Genomic DNA, 13419 nt, shown 5'->3' on the forward strand with positions numbered 1-13419 from the left:
GAGTGTGAGAGAGAGAGGGAGTGCAGTACACAGCAGGGAGGATTCACGGCATGGTGGGCAGGAGCAGGATAGAAAATGAGTGAGTAGGAGGCATCTGAAAGAGCACTAGGTGGTTTCTCAAATACTCATGGAGGATTCCCCCATGGGGATATACTGAGAAGTCAGATAAAAGGTGCAAAGACAGGTAGGAAAACACTTTTACCAGCAGCTTCTGTAAGAGCATGGGAAGACATGGCTTGTGTCAGACGTGACCAAGAGGAAGGATGATGTTATCAGCACACAGCAGCAGAAACCACAGGATTGATTCTAGACCTGAATTTCATTTCTGTGGGCGGATATGAGAGGCTGTATTTCATAGATGCTACACAGAAAAAAAGCTGTACAATCTAAACTGGAGGTGAGGACAGGGTGGGAGAGGCAGGACAGATGGGGCACCATGGCAGGCATGAGAAAGGGATTGGCATGGCTCTGATGAAGGAAAGCCTGCAATGTTTGTGTTTTGGGAACACCAGAGGAACTTTCAGTGACATGAAAGGGAACAGAAAATGTACCAGAGAGCTTGATCTAGAGAAAGAAGGGGCTAGGAAAGTTGTCTAGGAATTTTGGAAACCAAACCAAAAAAAAAAATAGTCAAAAAACCAGAAGACCATCTGAAGTGTCTTTTCCATGACTGAGAAATACTGAATTCCTAACTGCCCTTGTGGAGATGAGCAGTTAGAAGGAACCACTGATAGTTTCCTGGGAGAATTAGTTATTCCAAGGTAGGGGGTGAAACCACAGTACCTTTGTCTCCAGAAGTGAGCAGATCTGGGAGCGGAAGAGGAAAGCTGAGCACAGAGGCATTGACACACAGACTGTAATCCTGCTGCTCAGATCCTTAAACTGCACCTGGAAGAGTTCAGGAAAAGCAGAGGCAGGAGGAACTAACCAAATTGATCCCTCCCATGTGCTGTCTGCATTTTACCACTTCAGGCAGTGCTGTTCCTGCCACCTCACCCAGCTGCAGACAGGACACGCTGCACCATCCAGGGGAACCAACCCATCTGAGTCCCTCCCAAAACAGGGTCTGCTTTCTCCCTGACCTGCCCCAGGCCTCCCTCTCCAGCACACTTCATTTTTCATTGACTGACTGGTAACATTGTGCCTGACTTCATTGAGAGGCTTTTAAAATCTTCATCTTTGCTATTAGTATTGATTAGCTTTGTCCTCTGAACAGGCTGGGGTTTTTTTGTCTCCTGGCTTGTTGCATCATTAGGTTCTATATTATTCTTCAGGGTCCTTTCCATGGATTCATAAATGTGAATACAGTAGGGGACCAACTTGGAAGAGATGCCAATCTTCTGAACAACCCCCCCCAAACCATCTTTCAGTGTTTAGGAGACCACTCACAATGAGAAAGAGGATGAAAAATCTGCATTCTTCTGGGGAAAAAGATTAAAAAATGAAAAGAAAAAGAGAGAGGGTAAGTTGCTCTTCTCCAGGGAGAGAATGAGTATTCAGTGACTTAGTGAGCCAATGCACCAACTTTATCCCTGCAGCCAGGGGTTCTGAGCTTAAAAGTACAGGAGTAGTAATTAATAGTTTGCACTTATATAGCATTTTTGCAGATTAACCTCTCCACCAAAATTTCACCTAAATCTAAATGCAGCCATTTCTGGAGTGGAGAATAGTGGGTGTTTAATAATGCATAGCAACACCATGCAAGAACTCAAGTCAGGAATATTATACAGAAATAAAAATGCAGGGGCAACGTTCGTAGTGAGAGAACTCGGCTACTCAGGCTGGAATTGCTTCGCGCTGTCCTGCTAATAACCTGCCCTGCAAAGTTGTTGCTGAATTGTTAAAATATTACAAGAAGGTATTACAAGTACACTTCAGTTCCATATCTCATCTTACAGCCAGCATCTCCCAGAGCCTGGTGCCTCCAATCTAATACCCCTGCATTAATCCGATATCGATTCTGAGGAAACAGAGCTTCTGAACCACCCAAACAATGTTTTGCAGCACAGAAGGTTTCCATTGAGCTCTGTCCTCCAGCCACTGACCCAGCACTCCTGGTGGCTGTGAGAGCAGCAAATATCACATTGCTGATGCGGGTGCAGCCCATTGATTTGATGGTCTCATCCTCGTCCTCTGGGAATGCATCCATTGCACAATTCAGCCTGGATGTCAGAGACGTACTGCAGGCAAGAGAGCTGCCTCAGAAACTGAGGAGAGTTATTCTGGTTTTTCTATTGCTAGAAAATGCTATCTGCCATCTCTGTTCCTCGTTCAAAGTCCCCAGTCCTCAGCAGTGTTTGGCATCAGTTGGTTGCTATGGAATGGGGGTCAGGTGTCATTTTTAGCCTCTTCCTTGGGTGCTTCTGCCTTGTTTTTGACATTCAGTTGCCTCCTCCACATCAGCTCAGTGACACCCCTGTGCCTATTACTGCAGGTCATGAGCTCCCCAGCAGCACAAGCCTTGGTCCTTTTGCCACAGTGGAGATGTCCTGTGACATCTGGAGCTGGAGATGTTGCTCATGTACAGTGAGTTCTGCTCATGGAAGAGGGAGAATATACTGTCGAGGGGGTGTTCGCTCATTAGCTGACCTCAGGTATTCCTTAATTGGACTCTGCTTCCCTCAAAATTCTCTCTTGAGAGTTGAGCTCTAATCAAATTAATTTGTCTCTTGGCCAGTGAGGAATAACAGTAAATCTGAAGTCCCTGAAGGCTTATGGAAATTGGCCCACATGAACGATATCATTTTTAAACATGAAGGAGAAAACGGATTTGCAAAGGAAGTTTCTCTGGCAAAACAAGCTATAGCAGAGAGCACAGCAAAAGGAGGAAAATAGTCTGGAGAATACTGCAACACAGCTGGAATACAAGGGTTTTGTCTGAAAAAAAGCACTCTCTTGTATTTTACCAGAAAGGCATTTCAGTCTGAAAATGAAATCCAGACAGGATGTTACTGATGGTCCACATCTTGTTTTCAATAAATGATGAACCTTCATGTCCCATGAAATATGAAAGTAGAAAGCTGCATTTCTATTATATTCAGCAAAGGTGTGGGTTTTTTTTTCCCCCCTTTGTTTAAATATATTCATTATCAAAGGTATGGTGCCCTTGAGAAGCTGAGGCCGTTGCTTGTATTGCTGTGCAAGGAATTTGAGATACTTACTAAAGTTTTTACGAACAATGATGCAGAGACGTGTAACGTGTCTTTCAAGACCCCAGATCCATCTATCCAGAGCTGACACTTAAGCTGTAGAGAGACATCCTTGTCAAACTACTTACATATTGCATATACAATGAGATAGCTCTTCATTTCTAGCACACTAGTTGCAGGAGGTAGAATTTAAAGCAGAAGGGCTCCAGACCTCTTATTTCAGACTCTTGTGGCTCCAAGTGAGGAAATCACATTGGCAATAATGAAAGTTCAGCATTTACATTGAATGCACAGTACGTGAGAGGGCATGAAAATGTTTTGATGCAAAAGGACCTGGCTAAACATTCTGAGCTTCAGAAATTGTCAGTGTGCTATGAGTCTGGGGGGGGTGAAGGGACAGTACCTGTTTGGGATCCAGGTTCTCCCTGTACATCTTTTGTTATTTGTCCTGCTGTTAGGAATGACACCAAGGAAAATAAATCCATTTGCATGTACTACACAGCTCTACAATGCAAAAGAGAGAGAGAAAACCATCTTAAAGTAAGAAAAATAAGATTCAGTTCAGCCCTTAGATACATACAAATGGTTTCACCTTATGATTCCTCTTTACCTTTTACACCTCCTACTTTTACTATTATTTTATTTTACTAACACTTTTTCTGCCTTCTCCCTGTCCTTTAGATACACTGATTACTATTCCATACGATATTTTCATTTTTAATATGTGTGATAACCTCACACAAAGTTTAAAAGCAGGAACAGTTATTTATCTTCTCAAAAAGTAGCAATAGTTGCTATTAACCAGATTTTGGTGTCTGCAGTGCCATCAGGAAAATGTGGCTCAAGTGTCTATCCAGGAATTGAAGCAACTAAAAGTCAATGCCTAAGTTGACAGGAAGCTTTGTCCTATGGCTATGTATTTCCAAGGAAAGTGCAGGCACAGTCCTGCTGGATACTAAAGGAGATCCACCTTTATGCCAATTTTTGTCCATGACAATCTCATAGAAAATGATGTGAAAAATCTGAATATTAACAATTCATTTCCTAAATTTGCTTAGCTAACGTAAACTTAGTAATTTCCACGTACCACCAGCTTGATTGTGCCTGCTGGAGTTCACTAGTTGAGTAGTTCTCCCTGTAAGGAAAATGTTCCATGGACATCATCTGGACCAGCTCATTCACTACCAGGAACTACTCTGATTTCTTAGAATAACAAAGATCTAGGCACCTTTTTTTACAAATCACTCGAAGTTCAACCCCTGTGAAAAAGATTTTCTGAGGAAGAATTCCTGGGCAAGGCACATTTGGAGGCAAGCAGGAGTTCAAGTTCCCTGTGCCTCCATGGGAATGGTGCCTTTCCCATGGCACCGCTCAGAGCAGCAGGAATGCTGCACAACATCAGCTCAGTCTTACCCAGGCAGTCTCCAAAGGCTTGGGTGCCACATCCTACTCCACCAAGGAATTTTCCTGCATCTGCTCCACAAAGAAATCTGTGTGAGGCTGAAGGTCACAGCTTTGAGAAGTCCTTGTGTTAAGTGACCTCAGCTGGCTGGGATGTGGTCCCGGGTAATGTCTGATGGGTTTCATATGACTCAGGTTTTCCTCCTTTGTCCTTCCCTCTCCTTCACCAGTGAGCATTTTGCTAGTTAGTGGTTATGCAGCAACAGCTGCAAAGTACCATTTTAAGGCAAATTATTCTTAACATCACTTTGCCAAACTGCCACAAACTATTGAAAAAGGAACCACAAAGTGGTTTGGCTTCGGAGGGACCAAAGATCATCTTGTTCCACGGGCAGGGACACCTTCCAAGCATCATTCTTCCAGGCAGCCTGCTCACTGCAACCCCCTAAGCAGAGCATGCATTTCTATCTTCACGTGCTTTTTTTATCCTAAAAAAGGCTAAAAGGCAGGACCTTGCCTGGCTGCAGCACTGCTGAGCACAGCCCCGGCCAGCCCCGCTCCGCTCTCCCAGCGCTGCGGTTCCGCTGCCAAAGCTCCGAAGGAAAAATCTGCGGTAGTGAGCGATGCTCTGCGATGTGGCAGCTCCGGAGGTGGCAGGGAAAGCTAATGCTCCGGTGCGATACTAGAGGGCACTGTAAACCTGGCAGTTTTGGCTCCGGAATGGGACCAAGCAAAACCCGAAGTGTTTGCTATCTGCGGTCATTAAAGCTCTCCTGGTATTTAGTGCAAAATTAGTGCTAACCCCTGGGTCCTGAACAAATTAATTTGTGGAATTACATTCTGCTGTCGTAGATCTCCCCCCTCACACTCACAGTCCGGGATCCTCATTCACTGCCAGGCCCTGAGCTGCTGCATCCCACTGCCAGAGGGGCTCCTCTCCCAGTAAATGGTCAGGCTTGGATGAAAAGGGAGCAAGATCCATTATGAGAACTCAGCAGCTTTTTTTTTTTTTTAAAGCTATCACTTAACAGTAATGTGTTCATTAATTGGCAGCCAGACCACTGCCTGACTTCATTTAAAAACCCTGATGGTTTCCTTTCATTGTGGTAGCAAAAGGTTTCATCCTGCATCTTTTGTATATGCCAACATCAATTTTTTCCATGTGTGTGCTTAAGGATACACACCTATCAGAGAGGAGGAGAGTTCCTGCACTGCAATAAAACAAAGTTGTTTATAAAAGAGTCTTTTAAAACATATTTAAAAATAGGAACAGGCTACTCCAAATTAAATGCTCCAATCAATGGGATCGATGGATTAATAGTTTTCAGTACCTGTCTCCTCAGACATTCCTCATACGCCCATCACTGTAATTTATAATTCAGTATTCAACTTAAATTAGTAAAATTGAAACTGAAACAACAACGGACTGACAAGTAAACGAGACTTTCCAATTTAAATGTGAAATGTTTACCCTATATGCACAATCAAAGCTCTCTGCTCTCACAGTATCATCACCACACAGAACAAACAAAGCCACAGGGGATAAGAGGAAAAGGCATCTTGAGAGGTCACCTAGTCCATCTCCTTCCCCCAGGGTAGGATCAACCCCGCCTAAATCAGTCTTGACAGGAGTTGCTCTAACCTGTTCATCCCTGGAGGTTTTTAAGGAGATTCCACAAGCTCCCCAGATGGTCTATTCTGGGTGTCAGCTATTCTTATAGATGGAACACTTTCCCCATATTCTAACCCAAATTGCATTTGCTGCAGTTTAATCCCACTACTTCTGTCTGTGAGCGAGAGTTCATTACTTTTGTAGCATCTTTTACATTTGGGGAGATCATTACTGTATTTTCATCAGCCTTAGGTAATGGACCACAGTTCTTTCCTTCTTTCCTTCTTGGAAGGTTTATTTTCTAGAACTCCAACTGTTCTTTCCATTTTCTTTATTTCTCTGGCAGTCTGATGACCTAAACTGCTCCTCCCCAACACTCAGAAGAGATGGGAGCAGTGTACCACACCACACTCTACACACAGAGGTGTCAGCTTTGCTTTGCTCACACCAAGGCACCACAATTGGCTCAGGATTAATTTCTTGCCCACGATATTACCCCTTTCCCTTAGAAATGCTCCCTATGCAGCCATTTCCAGATGCACATTTCAATAGTTCTCATACATTCAGCTCTGCTCTTGTCCTTTTAGAACACCAACCTCTTCCTTCCAGCCTGTTTCTTCAGTTTGTTAAGATTTTTGAATCTTTCTCCTGTTCTCTGAGAGCACTTACAGCCCCTCTCAGCTTGACACCGTCAGCAGATGCAATAAGTCTATTCCATATTCCATTACCCAAGCCACTAATGAAAATATTGAGTAATACCAGACCCTGCACAGACCCCTGCAGCGCCAGGCTCAAGCCATCCTTCCACTTCGACAGCAAACAGCCAACAGCTTTTCAGTGTGTTTGCCCAGCTGCTTTGGTACCTCACAGCATTTCTCCTCGACCACATTCCCCCACCTTGCTCCTGGGAACACCATATGAGTGAGTGTCAAAAGCCTCGCTGCAGTCAAGACGTATCACACCTCCAGTCTCTCCTCTCTCAGAGACCTGCTGCCCTGTCACGGGAAAATTAGATTGGTTTGACATGATTTATTCCTGACAGAACCACGGCTTGTGGGGCTACTGCATCCCTCATGCCCATGCCATGCCTTTGGATCTAGTGAGCACAATTCTGTCCCTGCTGAAGTAAGGGACAAAAACTCCCAGCATCCAAGGACTTTACCTTGTCCAGATTCCACCCAGCCTGCAGAGGTGGAGGAAACACCATCACATTAGTGCTCCCGGGGGTAAGCAGGGGTTTATTTTCACTGAGAGTTGCAGAGGCAGAATGTAATCCGGGGATCTCACATGTGGGTTTGAGTTTTGTACCCCCAGAGTACCATCACGTCATGGGCACACAGTCCCTCTCCAAAACTGCTTTACCTGGTGCTACAGCATTTCATTGGTATCCTCAGTGCACTGGGTCAGTTCAACAGGGGTGGGAGAGGGCATAATTTACACACTGGAGGGAGCTGGAAGGAGGTGTAAATTACTCAAGCACAAGCTACCTAAGATTCACTTAAAATTCACTCTGAATTTGGCACCAGATATGTAGATAATCAAGTTTTCCTTTTCGAGATCCTGTGTATTTAAAACCTGCTGTGTTTAATTTTTGCAGTCACAACAATGCTCATTCATAAATATTTCCTAATGTTTGATCCTATTAGTATGTACAGCACAGTGTTTGATTAATGGACTGGAACAATGCGATCAAATATATTTTGGGCTCCAGAATACCACTTTGTAATGCCTAATATTTGATGAGATATTACAGATAGGCTTGCCTTCTGACTAGATGCGATTGCACTTGAATTCTGAGAAACCCAGATACAGATCTTGGATAAGATCTGAATTTCAAGCGAGTCCTAATTACACAGCACGCTGGACCAAAGCTCGAGGTCTGCATATTTCCAGCACTGGGTTCCTCACAGCTCAGATGCAAATGCTGTTTCTTAGCCCTCTCTCTCAGGAATCATAACATATTCATCAACTTGTAGTACCTAAGAGCCCTGTCCGACTGTATTTGGAAGACCTTAATTTGACTCCGGTAGGAGTTTAACAATATTAATAACTAATATTAAAGTGGATTCCTAAGGGGGATGCTGGGACAATACTCTTTGATCACTGCATTAATCTGGTGCAACTGTGTTTATATCAGCCTTGTTCATCCCATGTGTGCTCGGTGCCATGTTGGCATGAATATGAAATATGCAAATCTGGGGGATACACGTTAATAGTGGGTCCATCTGCTTGGATCTTTTATTAAAGGGAAGTGTGAATGCAGTTGCCATGCAATACACTCTTACACACAAAGACCACGAGTTACGAAAACAAGAGAAAACACCTCATGCTTTGGCCTTATTGGCATTTCACATCCGTCGCTTCTGCAGCCCATTTTCATTTTAATTCAGAAATTTTCCCAAAAACTAAATTTGAGTGAAAAAGCCCAACAGTCAGCAGTGACTGTGTGTATACACGCACGCACGCACCTTCCTCTCTAGTGACAGACAGGATATTACTTTTCCACTGCATATGAAATTAATACCAGAAGCACAAGAAAAAAAAACAACATGTAAATGCCAGTCCTTAAAGCCTGATCTGGATCTAACTTCTACTGCTTAAGTAAGCTGTAACCTGGAGGAAAACTAGCTGTTCAAGTGAAAAAGAAGGTAATCCAGAGTTGGCTTGGGAGAGCCAAGTCCAAACTTGAGCTCAGCCTCGGCTATGGAGTCATAGCCCAGTGCCTCCATTGGATATGGATGAACTGCTCTGTGCTGCTATTTCACTTTTCCTGTGATAAACAACTCTTTCAACTCTATCCAAAAGGAAAAGGCTCCTATGGCTCATTGTTCCTGTGCAGCGCCGTGTCCTTAGCTCGTCTCTCCCGTGGATGTGTGCTGTTCCATGCTAATGGTTTGGGGGGAGTATGCTGTGATTTATTTAACAGTTGGCAGGTCAAGCCTCCCTGCCCCAGATATGCAAGTGCTGATTCGGATGTGGAGTGGAGAAGGTGTCCTGATGACATAAAGTCAAAGTACCCACCTTGATGAGCGTTTTTAATCCAGGAACTGCCTCTCGTCCACCAGCCTGCAAATATGGAGAGCTCCTGTCACTGTGGTTAGTTCTGAGTCTCACACTCACCCCAGAAGGCTGGACTGAGCAATTATTTTATTCAAGGGCACTAAGATCTGAAGTACAAAGAGGGTCCATATCTCCTCCTTGATTCACAGAGATTTGAGTAGGCAGCAGAGTAAGCAAGAAGAGAGGTTTTTTCCATATCTTCAATATGCAAATAGATTAGTGAGCTCAGCTCTCTATTCATTGCTTCCAACATACATGACACAGATGATGCTGTTCCCATTGTCACACTAAAACTGGGGGCTTGATGACAAGAAATTCACTCCATTTCCATCTGCATAAAGCTGAGATGATGGTTGGATAGGGAAAGACACTGCACTGGAATACGTCAGCTCCACTGTCTACCTCCACAATTTATTAGCTGTACTTGGGATCTGAAAAGCCAGTTAGAATGTGAGTTATTCCTGCATGATCAGCTCTTGGTGCTACTTGGTGTGGCCTCATTTGTCACCACCCAGGGACTGGCACCTTTCTCCCTGAAACAGGCACAGGAACACAGGGACTGTGTCTGGGCTGGAGCCAGTGAACAACTGAAGGGAGGGTTCAACCAGCATGTGACTCAAGAAGAAGTTAAGTGTTGAGATTTATTATATATGTATTTACTAATAGCACAGTAGCATAACTAGGTCAATTATTTGGTGATGGGGACACGTGTGCCTGGGAGGGAGCATGTGCCCAGGTCTCCTGGTTCTGTGCTGCTGAACACATCACCTGCTTGGAAGAGGATAAGTGTTTATCCCAGTGCTAAGGGAAGAGAGAAAAAAGAACAAGTCAACCTTCCACAGCGAGCTGATTATGCATTTTCCACATCAAATTGTCAGCATTTATTCAATTACTTCACTCGTTACAAGTGTGTTCTTCAACCACTACCCCAAAAACCCTCCCTGCTGCTGTCAGCTCCATTAGAAGTGACACATTCCTTCCTCAGGTTAAAAAGCGTCTGTGGAAGCACAGGGCTGGGGAGACACAGCCCTGCCCTGGGAAGGGAGCTCCTCTCCCATCCACGCCCTCCCTGATCAGGGCTGGGGGGGCAACGCTGGGGCTTCCCATGGGAATCCATCCAGGCATTGAGGTGAGCCCTCTGTGGGGCGACAGGAGTTGATTTGAAAGCACAGACACACTCCAAGGCAGGGATTAGAGGAATTCACAGGGCTCTGTCAAATATACAGAGGAGATCCCCAGAGCCAAAACTGTATATTCTCCAAACACTTCCATTTTAATAGTAAGTTAAAAGGAAAGTTCCCCTTCTGAGGGGTTGTTAATTATAGATCCCTCCTTTAAACAGTCCTCCTGTTTTTATCCACGCTTACACCCCCACGGCTGGTAAAGATGAGGAAAGCTCTACCTTCCCAAAAAATCAAATACATCCTAAATGCTTCCTTGAGCTGATTCACTTGGCTAAGCTCTGATTTGATATATGAAACAAAAGACAAGGCAACAGAAAGCAACATATTTTTGCAGTGTCAAGGTGAAGCGCTTCCCATCACCCAGCCCATCTCTGCTGGGGTTAATGTGCATCAATAATATTTAAATGATCAAAGTTTTTCAGCAGAGACAGTGATGGGGTTTTTTTCTGACTTGTCATGCTTGTTTTCCTTAAAGAGGCAATGACCTGCTGTAGTCAAGGCTTGCAGTTTGGCACGCAGGAGCGTTTTGAGAAGCGTTATCTCCCGAACAGAACAGCAGCCTCATGTTTCCCTGCACAACAACCTTTCTTAGCCTAAAATGCTTTGCATCCCATTTCCTTGATCTGGCTAAGTGCTTGCATGCTGAAAATCCCACCCTCCCTCCAGCTGTCCTTCTGGCAGGGAAGAGACAGCATCTTCTCTCTAGAGAGTACAGTCACTGCTCCTTTGGTTATCTAATCAGGGAGGGCAACATCCACTCAGGGCCCTGCGAAACCGGCTGAGCTGCACAAAATGCATCCGAGGTCTTGTGCAGGAGGAGGGAGCTGGGGAAGCCTCCCCTCCCAGAGCAGATGCTCTCTGCCATTTCCCCAGTAGCTTTCACAAAGGAAGAAAAATGTGGAGTACTCCAGGGACTGAAGCATTCGGCTCTTCCCTCTCCTGCTCACCAGGTCTGTGTGCGCAGGGCACGGGCAGCGCCCGAGAGTCTGGCCCCGAGGCCAGAGCAGAGTGTGAAGGGAGGGCAAGAAAATAAATGTCCCCCACCCACGCTCCTGGCCTGTGTGAGCCAGAGCTGGCTGTGGCTCAGTTTCTCAAGGCTTTGTGTGGGTTTTCCAGCATTTCTCCTAACTACAAAACATTTTGCCTCTCTGCCTTTTTAAAAGTCCGTGATTTTGCCTCTGCACCAAGCACAAGAAACTGGGAAGCACAAACTTTCCCGTCCTGGTCAAGCTGGGAGCTTTTTTAATGTTCAGCTTGCTAAGAACAAAAGGGCAGTACAAGGGTGGTGAGACGAGACAAATCCCCCCTGATAAGCACAGGGTTCAAGCAGCCTTTGCCTCTGCCATCCGTAACATCCCAAACAAAACCACCTACAGTAATTTCCTCCCTTTTCCTCGAAAACTTCTCCCCAGAGGTCCTGGCGGGCTGGAGAGAGTCACTGCTGGAACAGGGGGTTGGACTGAGCTGTGCTTGTCAAGTATCACCCGAGACCCTCCCTCCCAAAGGGGTCTCTCTCCTGCTCCTGGGCTTGGAGCACAATTCCAGGCCGTGTGTTTCCACCTAATAAAATGCTTACTCACTTGCAGGAGGCACTTTGACATCCTTGGCCGCACATTGCTAGATAAGGACCATAAAAAGAATGTATTGCTATTATAGGTGATACAGCAATATGTATCCCCAAATGAAAGATCCTTTATAAGCCTGGTTATTATTCTGGCAGTAACCTCAGATCACTCTCCACGGGCTCAACTCAGCTCAAGTGTTAGCGAGTGCCTCGCCACCGTGAACAGGGACTGCGAGGTGCCACGTTTCCCTTCTGTTGTCTCAGTATATTCTCTATCATCCCAAGTTGGGAAAACACTTCCCTCTTTCTTCCGCGCATGTCAAAAGCACCATTTGCCATTTAGATTTAGGGAGCCAAATATAGCCCCGGTATAAACAGGTGCGAGCCCGCATATGTCAATAGAATTACACCTGCTTATAATGGCTTTACATTTGGCCCTTGAGCCCTGGGGATCCCTTTGAGAGTAGAGGCTGTATTAAATATTAAGGGCCTTATTCTCCACCCCTGCCTACGCTGGAGTAATTAAATCTCGGTGCAGACCCATTGATTTCCAACCGCGCGCTCTCCCCGTGCGAGGAGGGAGCGCTCGGGAGGGGGCAGAGCTGTCCCCTCGAGGAAAATCACATCTGTTCTGCTCCTCGCAGAAATTTCACCCAGAAGAAAACTACACCCAGCATTAGGTATTTGCAAAATCCGTCAGGGTAAAAGAATGCAAATGGTCTAAAATCAAACATTTGCTGCAACTCTTCCCCATTCCCTCCTGCCTGTGGCAGCAGCACCGCCGGCAGCTGCTTGCTTTGGGCTCCCGTGCCTGTGCGTGCCACAGAGCATCTCTTTCCTTCCCACCATCAGGACCCTCGGAGCCAGACCTGGCTGTTTAAGCCAGGAGCTGGGTGATTTCCCATCCTCCAAGCCTGCTCCTGGATCTCCTGAATCGCTGTGTAACCTTGGACAAGCCCCACAGCTGCCGCCAGCCTCCCCAGGGTGTTACGCTCATTAGTTAATTCTGGTGCTTTGCCTGGAGCTAGCGCCTTTTACCTGTGTCTATACAAGCATTATTGCCAGCTTCTGATCTTTTGAGCTCGCTGGGCTGAGAAAAACGACTTTGGTTTTTCCTTAAATGCCATGGAGTTTAGAAGTGTGACGACTCACACTGTGCTGTTATTCTTTCCAATTGAAACCTAATGATGCGTGCATATCACTTAACTCTGATGTCAATAATCAGCACACCACTTGGTCTTTGCCGTGGCTATTAGAGGGAATGAAAATGAAATACCAACTCCTTTTTATCCTGTTACGGTACCATAATAACTAATAAAGAAGTAATAAGTGAGACGTGGGGAATTTCCAGGGGAGTCATTACTACCGAGCAGACCTAAAGGCACAAAGTGAAATCCAGGAATATTAGCCAGCCCTGGATTCCCAGCCAGTGCTTCTCACTTAAGTTAT

Source organism: Pipra filicauda, unplaced genomic scaffold (assembly GCF_003945595.2).
Source record: "Pipra filicauda isolate LSUMZ 115617 unplaced genomic scaffold, ASM394559v2 scaffold121_size3267253_pilon, whole genome shotgun sequence".
NCBI lineage: Eukaryota > Metazoa > Chordata > Aves > Passeriformes > Pipridae > Pipra > Pipra filicauda.